At 34.1% G+C, this 15,234-nt stretch overlaps 1 pseudogene; it reads left to right on the top strand.

Moving 5' to 3' along the window:
• LOC141844376 (uncharacterized) lies at positions 1-13,549 on the top strand (annotated as a pseudogene).
• Positions 13,550-15,234: the final 1,685 nt, after the last annotated feature.

Here is a 15,234-nt window from a genome sequence, read left to right as displayed (position 1 = left end):
ATGGTCCGGTGTGTCATGGATCCGAGACGATTAGGTTGGCTCGACCGGTGTGAGGTGATCCAGTGGCCAGTTCACCGGCACCTCTTCTTCCAACCGCGAGGGTTTAACTTCGAGCGCCTTCGATGGCCGTTTGGAGCTCCCACAACGCAAGCAGCCGCGAGGAGGAGGAGAGAGAGACATGGATGGAGGCGACGACGACGTCGATCCCTCCGCCGGAGCCGCGTCGGACCTCGACATGGCCCTCGATCTCGACCTCGCCCGCGGCGCATCCCAGCGCCCCTCGCGCTCCGCCCGCTTCCAGCCGAAGATGAAGGGCAAGGTCAAGATCGAGCCCCCAACCCGGATTAAGGCCGACCCCGACACCGGCCCTTCCTTCGACCCCCCTCCCGCCCCAGACCTCGTCAAGGAGGAGACTGGACTTGGCTCTTCGTCTCGAGGTCCCTCGTTATCCCGCCCGGACGCAGAGGCCGCAGCGAGCGATGCGATGGACGTCGATGGAGGTTTCGAGGAGGAAGTGGAAGAGGAGGATCCCGTGGTTCGCGAGATTGACGTATTCTGTTCTCCAGCTCCTCTAGATGAGGATACCTATGTAAGTCTTTCCTGTTCTACTATCTTAAGTTTAGAAGTTCGAAGTTGCTAGTTTGCTGATTAAGTCTCAAGGTATAGCTGCGGTTACTGTCATTCTTGGTTGGTATTATGTGCTGATTAAGTCTCAAGTTATAGGTGCGGTGCGGTCACTGTCATTCTTGCTCGGTGTTATGTGCATTGTCTGGAACCTAAAAAGAGATTGTAATTCCTCGTCAAAGAAAATGAGATTTCTGGAAATTGGACCTCAGTTTTAGTATTTGTGGGATTGGAATGGAATGAGTACTGTTCATTCTGGTCCTCACCCGTGAATAGGAAATTAACTTGTCTACCTTCATGGTTATACGTATCTGTCAGTTCTTTATGGAATTGGGAAATCTCAACTATTGCAAGCTAGAACTTCTCCTCGATTTTTTAGCAGTCCAAACAAATAGCTTACTGGAAATATGAATTTTTTTCCTTTTAGTTCTTTGCCTTTCTTGCCACTGATTGCCGCCTCTGCTATTTTGCATGCTGCCCCTCTCTACCCAAGATAAATAGAAACAAAGAGTTTATTTTTTTCAATGAGGACCTAAATAAGCATTAGCATTATCTCTTAAGATATTCAGGACTAGGTAGTCTTGGGAAAAGAAATACAATCTTGATGTTGTTATCAACTGAGTTTCATATGGATTTCAATTGTCTCAAATGAGCACTACTTTCAATCATATTTAATATACCATTCCATTTATAAACTTTTTTTTTTGTTTCAGCTATATATTTTGCAGTATGTACTTAGACCTTCTTGGAGGCCATACGAATTGAATGAAAGATGTGAAAAGGTATGTTCAATAGATTCAGTTTCACGTGTAGTTTCCTTTTTTTGTTTTTCTTTTGTTGAAATTGTTATATACATTTATTCAGATCTTTCTATATGTTTATTTTTCATTATTACAACCTTTCTTTGACTATTTTTTGTTGTTTCAGGTCCGAGTGAAGCCAACAAAATCAAAGATTGAGATAGATTTGAGTCTCGATATTGATAGTGAGAACTATGACCAAGATGTTTCTGGTCCCTTAAGGTTAGAGAAGCAGGTAGAGAACTATGTGACCTATTTCTACTCTTCTTATTGCTGGATACTCATAAAAGTCATTTACACTGCTGAGAATGTAGCTGAATCTATGGCAAACTTTAGACCTGTAGTCTGAATTTTGATGGTCAATGGCCATTATGCTTTAGATTCATTAAATTTTGCTATGATTGGTGTTTTCTCTCAGTCTTCACATGTAACATGTTGTTTCACGGCCAATGGGCATTATGCTTTAGATTCATCAAATTTCACTTTGATTGGTGTTTTCTGTTAGTCCTCAAATGTAACATATTGTTTCATGGAGATGTAGGTATTTAATTAACAGTGTTATCCCATCCATTACCATCCCTATATGTATACTTGCATAATTGCATATACATAGTTATTGTATGCTTTATCTGTTTGGATAATGTGGCTAAACATAGAAGATCACAAATGAGTCTTAGACAAGCTTTTAAACAAATCTATTCATAAACTATTCACTGGCATTCCTCATTCCATGAACATTAATGAGTTGAATTCCTTGATTGTTTATCTTATAGAGCTTTAAAATGTCCAAGCTTTTTTTTTCATTCTTTATATATGCCAATTAATATAAACAATCTCTCATTAAGTTGGTTCATAGACTTTTTATGCATTTACAATCCCTAGTTTTGTCAGCCGTGTTATATTTTTAATGGATTGCCTTTATTTATTTGTTTTTCATTTTCACTTATCCTAATATTTTATGTTTCAATATATCTTCCTTTCCTACCTGGTTTTGTTTCACCTCTGAGTTCATTGGCATCAAACTTAGTGACATGTCAGAGCACTTCAAATAATTGCTAGATAGCTAATTTTATAAACTTTAGTAATAAATGAAGGTTAAATTGTATCGCAAAGTTAGCTTTTCTTCAACCTGACAGTTGAATTGAACGTTTCCAGACATTGTCTTCATCACTGACACCTTCACTAGCTAGTTATGCTATCGGGATTTTGGATGGAAACCAGGTACCTTCTTTTGCTTAAATTGGAACAAAGTTCACATTTTTCTTTGAGAAAATGAAAATTAGCTTTTGCAAATTACCAGATTTTCTATTCATCCTAACAAACTTAAAATTTCATTTAAGCTTTGCTTTAGTCAGCATGGATGTGTTTTATGATATGAGTATTCTAGATGCCCTTGGAAATTATATATCAGATGGCCTTGCAAATTACATATCACTAGCAGATGGGTTAAGTACTAGATATTTGCTTAAAGAATGCATAAAGGTTATAATGGGAATTTAACTATAAATTTGAAACTTTGCTTGGGCTTGGATGATTAGCTCATCTATCTTTTCTTATTTCAGGGTCTATCAACTCTTGCCATCTCCTTTGTTTCCTGTCGAGTGGGGCATTTTCCTTTAGTGATAAAGATTGATGTTACATGTGTCATAAAGAAAGCAAAATTGTACTAATTTGCAGTCCAGCTGATCAAAACGATCAACTATCTTTATACAATCTCTGTCTAATTTGCTTCAAATAGATTACTACTTTACATGAGTATTAATTTTAGAACAATCTTTTTACACAAACACCTGCTTTCACTGATAAGCTCATAACCTGGTCATTATCTAGCGCTAAAAATTTAACTTCTTTGAGCAAGAACAAAAGGATACAATCTCTCTTTTAGAGTAATAGAAAATGACTTAATCTTTGTTTCCTTGAAGGAGTAAAGGAACAAGAGAAAGAAAAGAGGTGAGATAGAGATAGAAAACTAAAGGAAGAGAAGAATAGTATTTCTATAGGTGATATATGTATATGCTATAGCATGCTCATCTTCTTCCAAAGTCAGAGATTGGAGATGCAACAAACAGGCTCATAGTTTAGGGCAGAGGCCAAAGCTGATGGCCAGGGGAGACAAGGTGTCTGTCTTCATTTATATTTTTTTCTCTAGACGGATCAATTTTGAGGGGAGAAAAATTTTCTTCTAATTTCTTTTCCTACCCAGATTCCTTCAAAGGAAATGCTTATTTTTCTTTCTTCTTGTTATTTTACCTTGTTAAAGAAACAAAACTTAATCATGGGTTTCTTTGTCTTAGTCGATGGACAGTGTTGTTTACATCTCTCATATTCTTTCTTATTTTTGGTTGCTTTTGAGTTTTTAATCGATGGTGTATATGTTGTGTTCTGTTTTACTTGTTTGCATCAATGACCTACATTTAACCCAAAAGAAACTTATTTTTCTTAATCTCATTACCTGCAGTTACACTTAAATCCTGTCCATGCAGTCATCCAAGTTCGTCCGTCAATGACACACTTAAATCCTGAGATGAAAGAAAATGCGCAGACTGCTGAATCAAGTACAAAATCTGACATCAATGCTGTTGATTCACCTGGGTTATCCATCAAGCAGGTGAATTTTGTATGCTAACTCCCCTGCTCCTGAAAAAACATACTTATCCTGAAAAAGGTCTTTTATACTATATTGTCCCCTCTATAGATATGCTTATGGCATTTTCATCTGAAGTCTTTTTAATCTTTTCCCAGAAAATTCTTGTTCAATTATACACTTGTACATAGATTCATCTTCTCTCTTGCCATCTTCTTCTCTTATCCTTCTTATTTGAATCCTTTTTCATTCGCTAGAGAACTTGTTTAGACTTGGTTAGAATCATCTACTGCTCGTTGGTTGCATGAGGTGTTGTGCAGCTGAAGCTGGAGTTAGAAAAATTTGCAGAGGCATCTACAATGCACAATTGATTCTTGTTGCGTGCAATTGGAAGGCCACAATGTACAAGATGACAACATTGTGCGCACAAAGCCATGCTATGTTAGAGTGTGGACTTGCAGTGGAGCTGCAAATTCCTCTTTTCCTGCCTAGGCAATAGTGGTAATGAAGACTTTTTGCGCAGACACAATGATAAGAGAGGTGAGATGGTCAAAGGATGAGGGACAGCCTTCCCTCTAAAGGAAATATTATATTGCATATGATGATGGGTTAACCACTGTGCATATAGGACTTTCACTATTTATATTAATTTCTCAAACATATACATACTCTCTTTAGTACTTCAAGAATCTATAACTTGGGCTAGTTTTAATTTTTAACATTTAAATAGTGTTGTACTGAAAATTTCAATTTTCTTCTTTTTTTTTTCTGATCAGGAAAGGTTTGGCCATGCCAGTTTAAATAAAGGAGAAAATGATGAGGTTGGAAGCTCCTTGTACCTCATTACTCATTTGATTACTTTTCTATGTTTGATTCTTTTCTCTTAAATTGTTTGTTTGTTCAATTCAAATTGGTTAATTTCAAGCTTAGATATGATAAATCAAGCATAATTTCAATCAAAGTTCTCAATCTTGTATATGGGAATCACTTACATAGGTTGTGATTCATCATTGAAGTAACTAAATTTTTTTGCTTTGGAATTCCATTTTAAGTTCTCAACTATCTTCTTTGTTAATGAAGCGTGCAATGTTATCCAACTAAAGGATCGGAGAGGAGGAATAAAGGGGGTGATTTATAATACCAAGAGACTGTGAAATCAACCAGCCAAAATTAATGTATATTTTGTATTTTTATCATTACTTTTCCACACAACATCAATGAGTATTTCCATAGGATTCAATAGGATAGCTACATGGACTATTGCTAAAAGATCCCATCGTTTGCTCTCTAGGCACAACTACCTATTGTTTAGACACATCCAAGATACATTTTGTTTTCCCACTAGATTATGGCCTAATAAGGCTTAAAATCTCAAACAGTGCCGTAGTTTTAGTCTCGAATCGAGACGATATAGTTTAAGCATTGCATCATGTGGTGCTAGTATCGAGACCAAGGTTTAAAATATCGAGCCATACCGAGATTTCGGTCCTGGACCGGAGCGATACAGTTTCGGTACCGTATCATACTGTGCCGGTATAATTTTGAATATTTTTAAAATATAAAATATATTAATTAAAATAAAAAATTAATTTAAATATTTAAAAATTAAAAATAAAATATTAAAAAAATAATATGATAATTTTATGGATTTTAATAAAGTCTATCTAAATTATCCCCAACTATAGTTAGGAATTGATTATTAAAATTCAATTAAACCCTAGGTTAAAAAATAAAAAAAAAATCCAAAATCACTCCCTTGTCGCGTGCGGACCCCACGCGGAGGCGTCACCAGCCCCGCGTGACGCCTCCGGCGGCGTCGCCGGGCCCAGGCGGCGCCTCCGACTGCGTCGCCTGTGCCGGTGCCCAGTCCGTCAGTGGAACGAAAAATTTCGCCGGTATCATGCGATACGGTTCGAAATTTCAAACCTTGATCAAAACCATATAGTAATATATATTTTCAATGTGTGTATATATACATACTATAATATATAGCATTGTGGATGAGTGTATTATAGGTGTAAATGAGTCAAGCCGCTTGCGAGTTATTAGGGTCTTCGTTCGATTAGGTTATTGAGTCGAGCTCAAGCTTGATTTCGAACTTGAAAACATTATCGAGCCGAGCTCGAGCTTAACAGTATTTGATTTATGAGCTCGCGAACATATTTGTTTCGAGGCTTACGAACGTGTTCGTTAAGAGGCTCATGAATATGTTCGTTAAGAGACTCGTTTATCTTATTTTATATATATATATATATATATATATATATATATATATATATATATGAATTATAAATATTATATGTTAACGAGCCGAGCTCGAACTAAGCCCATTTAACTTTTAAACGAGTTATTTTCAAACCGAGCTCGAGTCGTTTGCGAACTATTTAATTTCATTACGAACTAAGCTTGATCTTAAGAATTAAAGCTCGAATTGAATTCGAGCCGAACTTGAGCTTATGGAAAAACTAACCAAGCTGAGCTTGAACCTCTTACTGTTCTACTTGGCTTAATTCGATTACACCACGTGTGTGTGTGTGTGTGTGTGTATATATCTTAATTTTTTCTGCTATTCCTCTTGTTATTAATCTCGAAATTGTAGTCACCAAAACCAATCATCATACCCCATTGGACCTGCCTGCTTTTATCATGTAGGCTGTGGAAGTTCATGAAATTTCCTTTGACCACCGTTTCCTCTGTTGATGTGGACTTCTATCTCACTGGTCGAACTTGAAGTATGCTTAGGTTTAGCTTTCTTCTACTCTCCTCATAACCTTGCGCTAATTTGGTGTTCCCAGAAGACTCAACTGAGGAGTTTCGTGGTGCCAGGTGTTTATGTGTTGATCGGCAGATGGAACAAAATATTCTGCCCATGCTAATTGGCACAGAATGAAATCTTAAACCATGCCTAACAGTTCTCAGAGTTGAAGTGACTCCTAGTAATTCTGCCTAGTGTTTTCCATTGATTTTTTTGAAGAAATAGATGCTCTGATAGCTTTACCTCCTAACCTGTATTGGATGGTGGCTCTTATTGTGAACTTCTTGCTGTTGAATTGCTAGAATATGTTTTGTGATGTTAAACCGACTTCATTGCTCTGTCTGCAGCCATGGGTGCCACTAGAATATCATCCAATTGATAGCCACCTTACAGAAAGATACCATCAGAAAATGATTTCAGAAGATCATCATCAAATTCCATTTATGATGAAACCGTGAGACCTCAAACTAGAGAACTACCCAACTTGATTTTTTAATGTTATTTCCTTGTCATTAATACTTCAAACCTTTTCATATATGTGAATTTAGATTCCTGAGTTTTATCATATTGAATTAATGCTTTAGATCTGATTATGCCGACTCATTGTACCCTGGAACTTCAACAAACAGTAAGACAACAAAAGTTTCTTCATTAAGGTAAGGTTTCCAGCTATGATCTTTTGCTCGTCTTCAATTTGCAGAATAAGGAATAGGTTTTACCTTTTCTTCGAATTACATTTTGTCACTATTGTTCTTTGTGTATATCAGTTTCATTCATTCACACTGAGGTGTTTGATGATCTAACTGTAATAAATATTTCAAAACCCGTGCAGATATGCATTGTTCTTTACTCCATATAACTCGATGCACCTAGAACCTTATTAATCTCAACTACATAAATGGTCAAGGGGTGAGATACATTGGTCTTCTTTTTTTTTTTTTTTTGCTATTGGGCTCTTCTTTGACGATATTATGATAGATCAAACAAAAGAGTTGCCATGCACCTTTCATTTCTAAGAAAATATTCTTTGCTTAGGTTCCCTTCTAGCTCCATTTTAAAACACAGATCTTAATTTGAACATCTTATCTACCAAACTTGTAAGTAAACTTAATTTCATATTTGCATCTTAAGCAAAAAATTTACTCCAAGACAATTAAAATTTTATTTGTAAACTAAAGTGCTAGTAACTCTCCCATATGGTGAAGTCTCGTACCGTGTTGGACACTATGGTAGAAGCATACCATCATGATAATGGTACAAGTGATATCTCCTGTGTCATGTGTGTTGATTATGTAGACACTTGTTGACACCCCTTAGCATGATGCAATATGTGTCAAGATGAACAGAAATGTGTTGTTCTGATCAGATATCGAAACTTCAGTATGATTCGAGATATCAAATCTTCAACTCTCCGATAAAAACAATGACATTCTATTAACTTCCTTCAACTCACCGGGCTGCCCTTTTTTTCTCTCTCTATCAAAAAAAAAAGAGAGGAGGAAGTTGATCTATTCATCCTTATATTTGTTTTTTTTTTGCTTTTTCTACAAGTTCTTGTTGACTTAGGAATTCTTTGTTTGCTGTGTTCCACATCAATCACATTACCTACATTCTTGATTTTATATCTGCATTGCTTGAAAATCACTAAAACTTCATTTTATCTCACCTTGTATTTCTTTAGGTCTTGTCAGCCATAGCCAGTTGAACTGAATGCTTGTCAAAAACATGATTTCTTATTGTTGATATTGCAACTGCAAAAAAACTGACTCTTCATGTGTCTTTAGGTTCTTGCTCTCACTCCCCTTGGAAGAGCGGTTGAAGAAATGGCTTTCTGAGGTTTAATCTCATTTTGTGCTTAAATTTTATCTGGTTCTGCATTTCTATGAAGAAAGCCAAACATCTTTCATACCTTTTTTTGATTTGATAAGTTTTGCATAAACCACCTGCCTCCTGCATTTCATTCCTAGTTGTACAAATCATCTCTTCATAGAACTGAAGAATTGTTGCTGTGATATTGTGCCCTAGTTCCTTAAGAAAAATCACTGGCATACTAATCTTGAGTTAGTATGAAGGTTCGAATTCCAATTTTACGTAATTGTATTGAAGTTCCAGAAATTTATTTTGGAATTGTTGGATTAGAAATTTGAGTTCTCATATCATTTTATTTTAAATCATTTTCCCATAAACATGAAATTACAGAATCTACCCTCCTCCCACCAATATGTATCATATGATAATGGTCTAACTTTTATATTTACTAACTTTGATATTCCATTAAACTTTATATAGACATGATTTCAGTGGCATGCCCATTGATACAAAATCTTACCTTTGAATACCCTTTTCTTGCTGGTTTTCTTGAATTGAATTTAAAAAACAATTTCAGGCCATTTTCTTGGTGCTACCATTGTCCTATATTCTGTCTAATTATACAATCCTATTGTCTATGTGCTATTAGTTGCTGCAATTCCTACTAGGAATACTTTCTGATGGAGAAGTGGCAAGAGAAGTATGAGATTGTAGAAAAGTAGAATAGTTCTACAGCATTACGTGTTAGACTCTTTACCATGGCTGATGAAGTAGAGGGCAATATGTGATAGGCGGGTGAAGGACTGGAGAAAGTACGAGGAGAGATGACTGGTGAGGAAGGGAAATAGCAACCAGAAGAAGATGAGAAGAAGCCAGAGAGTGGGAAAGAGAAGAATGAGAAGAAGAAGCAGGCAAGGAGAACCTAGGAGAAGAGGAGCCATGGTCATATGAGGAGAAGTGAAATAGAAGAGAGGAAGAGGAGGAATATGAAAGGAGTAGAGGATGAAATAGAGCAATGTAGAAAAGGGTATGAGAAGAAAGAAGCGAAAATAGAGAAAGGGGAAAAGACTCTGGTCAGTTTGCTCTATCAGGAGATGAGAGAAGTGAGGAGATAGCGAAGTGGAACCAGGATAAATTGTTCTTACTGTTGGACCACCAGAAACACACCAAATAACTAAAATAAAGCCACCTGTATGACCTAATGCATCAATTGTCACTGAATACCTATCACCATTGTGTACTATTTGATCATCAAACTTCTGTTGATTTAAGTATCATAGCTACTCCCATCGCCTGATACATTTCATTATTTTTCTGAATGAGATTCACTTGTTCATAATACCAGCATCCTAATACATGAGGCTCTTGCCACTGTGCATTTTATGAAGAGTCAATTTGCACAGCTTCTAGATATTTGTGGAGAGGTCTGTTTCATTTCATGATACAGTAGCTAGGTCATAATAGAGAAGAATCGCCATGTTTCAAAGGTTTTCTCTTAATGATTATTCTGATAATACCTTTCATTGATTTGTCATGCTCTACCTCTACATGCAGGTTTCTCAGGTGAATAATTTTAATGCACTCATGGAGCTTGCTCCAGATAGCTCGAAAGAAGATGTTTTGAAAGTGCTGCTGCATTATGCAGATTTGGTTCAAGGATTGTGGATTACAAAGAGCTCCTTGTTGCATGAAGGCGAAGCTGCTCTGTATAGAGACTATCTTCTTTGTCTATTCAGTATGAATCCCATAATTCCAACAGACAGATTGAAGATGATAAAGTACAATGGTCTAAAATCTATACTTGTTCCATTGGCTATTGAAAGGCGCACCCTCAAGCACTGGAAGTTCAAAGAGTCTACTGATTTTATCTTTATTAGAAACAATCCAAAAATTGTGGTTGAGCAGGAAAAAGCTTGGTTGGTACGATGGAATAATATTAAGAAATCTTTAGGTGAAAGGATGCATGTCTCTACTCCAATAGGCAAAAGAGTTAAAGTGGTCAATGATGTGCATGGAGGCAAAGATAAGCCAGTGAATACAGCAGCGTCAACACTGTCAAGTGAGACACTTGAGTATCTTCCAAAGATTCTCTTGAAAATTTTCCAGGATCAAAAAATTCGTAGGTAATGCATATGAGACCTCTTTCACTTTATTTACGATGCAAATACCTTGCCAATATTCCAGGTTCAGTGGCTTATCAGTTGCAAGATTTTTTTTTTTAGCATTCATAGTCATGTTACTTAAAGCATTTGACTGCTTTACATATATGTATTTTCTAGTCGTATGATTTGAAATTGATTTGAATTTCTGTGCTTGCAGTATAAACTCAGTTATCAAAGGGTTAAGGGGCTTGGCAATCAGTTACTCCTCTCGTCCAAGAGAAGACCATAAAACTAGAGCCATCATCAATGCTGCTACTAATGGTGCATCTGCCCCTGTAACTGAGCTCCAATCTATTGTGAGTCAAATTGCGGTGGATGTACATGGTGTATATATTCTGAAATCTTCTGGAAGTTCGGATCTCCATCGATTAAGGTTATGCACTTTGCAAGCCTTGTTATATTGCCTATATTTGCATTTTCCCAAAATTGCACTAATATTAGACATGTTCTTGTGGCAGAGATGTTGTCATTGATCTTTTCAGGGGCAAAGAACCTAATGCAAAGCTCAATAAGCAGGAGATATGCATAGCTGCTAAAACTCGTCTCCAGAAGGATATTACTGATTCCAACTATAATCAGGTCAGTGCAATAGTTTCAACATTGTTTTTTGAAAATGGAGTGATAAATTCTAAGTCATATTTGATTAGACCAATTTAATGGGCTGTTAAGAGTGTGTTATCACTTCCCTACATATGATACGTTGTTCTAAATTGGTGATTATCCTAGATTATTTTTCTTATGTTTAGGTCAGATTTCTTATTGATTGTTCTGTTCATGATTATTCATGCATATTATTTGGATGACACTTTAAAGTTACAACTTATCCATCAACTGGAATGAAAAGTTAATAATATTAATGGGAAGAAGTTAATGGAGAAATATAATGAAAAAGGATTTTGACATATTTTTCTATCGAGTTAGAAAAGGTTTGTGGTAATTATTAGATAGTTGTTATAAAGGATTTTAGAGAGGAAAAGTATATCTAATAATTATAGGATGTGATGAAAGACATGTATAGAATGTGTAGGTTTAAAATTAAACAGAGCTGAGACAGAATATGAAATACAATTTCAACCGTTACGAAAGAAATGAGGGAATAATCAAGTTAAATGGATGGGTAATCCTTGGATGTAAGATGTTGGATGTCTCTTATTCAACAAGGAAATACCAATGAGGACAGGATAAAAAGTAAGTGACTAAAGTTGGAGAGAAGTTTTTGTAGTGTTGTGTATTTGTTGTTGCCTCTTAGGATTAAAGAAAAAATTTATAGGATTGCAGTACTCAACCAAATATGCTTAGACTAACGATGGTTGCTCAAAAAAAAAAAAATCTTAGATGAAGTTACTATAAAGGTAATATTATCTGAAAGCGATTAAGTGTACCTCTAGAAAATATGGTTAAATGGTATGGACATTTTCCAAAAGAACTAACAGCTTTAGTAGTTGGACAAGTTGAATCAATTGGAATGTGGGCTAGGAGGAGCCCGGAGAAACTATTGCATTTTATCATATGTGATTTAGAGCATTTGGATATTTCTGAGAGAACTTTATGTAAGTTAAATGGTGAGATATGATTCATCTAGCATATCTTCAAATAATTGAGACCCGTGGTTCGTTCATCCAATTTGGAGTTCAAAAAATGAACATAACCTAGTAATTCCTTCTAAAAGTAGCAAGAAGAAATTGAAATTGATGGCCTCAACTTAGTAGAGGATGTAATCCGAAACAAAACAAAATGATAGCTCAGGAAGATGCAAGCTACTCTTTTTTATTATTTTTTTTAGTAGAGGATGTAGAATGATTTGTTTCAGTTTCAGGATATGCTTCTATTTTTTTCTTTCTTTTTCTTTCCTCTTCATCCAGGTGTAGAGGCGTCCAACTTCAACCAGCAACGTAACAGAATCTAGAGTGAATGGTTTTTAAAATAGTGAAGTTAGTCATCATCACTCTTTTCTTTCTGCTGTGGGTTTTATGGAATTTATATCATAGATGTGGTCATGCATATTATCTTGCCAATTTTTCCTTATGATGTTCAATTATTTGCAGGTAATGCGTGAGCTGTGCGATTACAAAGGATCATGGGTATTGAAAAGCGGAGACCAGTGATCGAAGACATGATGATGATGGATACTCGGATGTGCATACAAATATGGAGACTAACACTTCCTTTTTAGGTGAGCATCAAATGCTTTATATTTTTTGAAACAACCTGCTATCTTGCTTGAATTTAATTTTCACTCCATTTAAATACTTGTTGAAACATATTTCTTTTCACCTAACCATTGAAACATGATTGCTTTCTGAAAATTCATGCTTTTCATTGTTTTAGAATAGGTTATCCCGATCCTCCTCGTTAGCTCATTGTTTGTTCGTCGACAACCTTGACTGGTTTTCGATCATTTTCAGCCTATTGTTCTTCTCTTGTCTATTTTTTCTCATTTACTATCAACACAGTTGGAATATTTTTTTTCCCTTCAGATTTTTTGACTTCTTTCTTGATTGTAATATGAAATAAAAAAAAGGTTTTATTTGTCTCTTCTCATTTATTCTGTTAGGCGATTACTCATTTTTTGTCAGCCTAGGAGACCACCACTACCATTGCGAGATGGAACATTCGAAGTTTATATTCTCATTTGGACACGTCTTGCTTTCGTTTCTGGGCTCTCCTATTGTTCGGCAACCTACTATTCAAATTCAACTTGGGAAATTCTGTGACGCACGGCACAAAGGTAACTGGTTCATTATCTGGATTTGAACTCTTCACACGTTGACAAAAAAAAAAAAGAAAATTTGAAATCTTTCAAGTTTAACTCGCTTGCCATTATACTAAGTACCCTTTGCATGGTTTGATGATTAAAAATCTAACCAAGTGTAAGGCACATGATAGAAAATAATCGTTCTGTACGTTACAAACTCTAGGAGCCTGAAAATTTTAATGTTTCAACTTCAATCGGACAACAGTCCGGCTCAACATTTAATCGAAACAAATAATAAATACGAATAATAGAAAGAAAAAAAATGAAAAGATTAAAGATTTATTTAATCCTTTCGACTAAAATTTACTCCGTCGCATGGTTTAAACAATAGAATAATTAAAAATTTGGTTAATCAAATTAATTATTCTATTTTTGTTAAATTTTCACGGAATAAATGCCGTTAAGTTTAAACAATAATAAACAAAATTTAAGTATCTTTTACTTTCTTAACTATTCTGTACACGATCGCTTTATTTGAGGAAAAGGTAAATAAGGGGGAAAAAATCAATGTTTGGAAAGAAATGAAGAAAGAGGAGGAAAAAATAAATTTTAATAAAAAAGAAGATTTTCTTACATTTTAATTTAAAAAAATAATTTTAAATATTATTTATTTTAAGTTTATTTTTTTTTAAAATATTAATTTTTAAATAATTTATTTAATTTAATTTTTTTTCGTTCCTCACGATCTTTTTCATTCAGTTTTTTCTTCATTGAAATCTATGTTTGTTATTAGTTAATTATAATTTTTTAAAATAAATTCATAGATTAATTAATTTTCAATTACAAATTTCAAATCACTATGATATATTACAATAATATAATATTAATATCTTATGATAAATTTATAAATAATACCTTTGTCGAAATCCTTACATTAAACACGTAATTCATTTAAAATATAAATTAAATTAATAAATATAATCTATTAATCCATTTATAATAAAAAATTAATTTTTCAATTAAAAATAATTATTTTATATTTATAAAATAAATATTAATATTATAAAAAAATAATATAATTTTAAAAATAATTTTTTTAATAATTTTATATATTTAATTTTCATTCTCTTTTTATTCATCTCAAATAAAATAATATATTATTTTAATAAACTTTCTTTTACGTCCAGTTAAAAATATAAAAAATTATTATTCCCTACTATCTTCTCTTTTCTTTCCATTAATGAAATTTTTTTTTATATCAACTTTATTGCAACATTTGTATTTAAATATAAAATTAATTATCTTGATCATTGTTATTTTTTTTAAACTAACATATCTAATCCGAATCACTTAATTTTAAAATGATCAATTAATCTTAAAGTGAACGATTCGACATACATGAATTTTCTATCAATTATGAAAAGAACAATGTGAAAAATATAACACGAAATTTAATATGACATAAAGAAATATATTATATTAAATTTCATATTACATTTTTCATATAGTATATCATTTTTGTTATGAAAATAAATCCAAAAGTACTAATATGGGACAGTTAACAATCTAATTTTTATATTTATCATCTATCGGAAGAAAATATCTAATAACTGAGAATTAAACCATCAATGTTTAAGAAACATTAAAATTTCCGTTACGAAATTATTAATTTTCTTCCGCAGAGAAAATTAATTATGATTTTTCTAATCAAATCTGGATAAGATTTGATTTGATTAGAATCAAATCTAGATGAGATTTGATTAGAATCAAATCTGGATGAGATTTGATTTGATTAGAATCAAATC

The sequence above is a fragment of the Curcuma longa genome, chromosome 1, assembly GCF_044706935.1.
Source record: "Curcuma longa cultivar G26 ecotype Majalengka, Jawa Barat chromosome 1, ITB_CL_G26_1.1, whole genome shotgun sequence".
NCBI lineage: Eukaryota > Viridiplantae > Streptophyta > Magnoliopsida > Zingiberales > Zingiberaceae > Curcuma > Curcuma longa.
The sequence above is the reverse complement of the archived record's forward strand: the minus strand, read 5'-3'. Positions and strand labels throughout refer to the sequence as shown.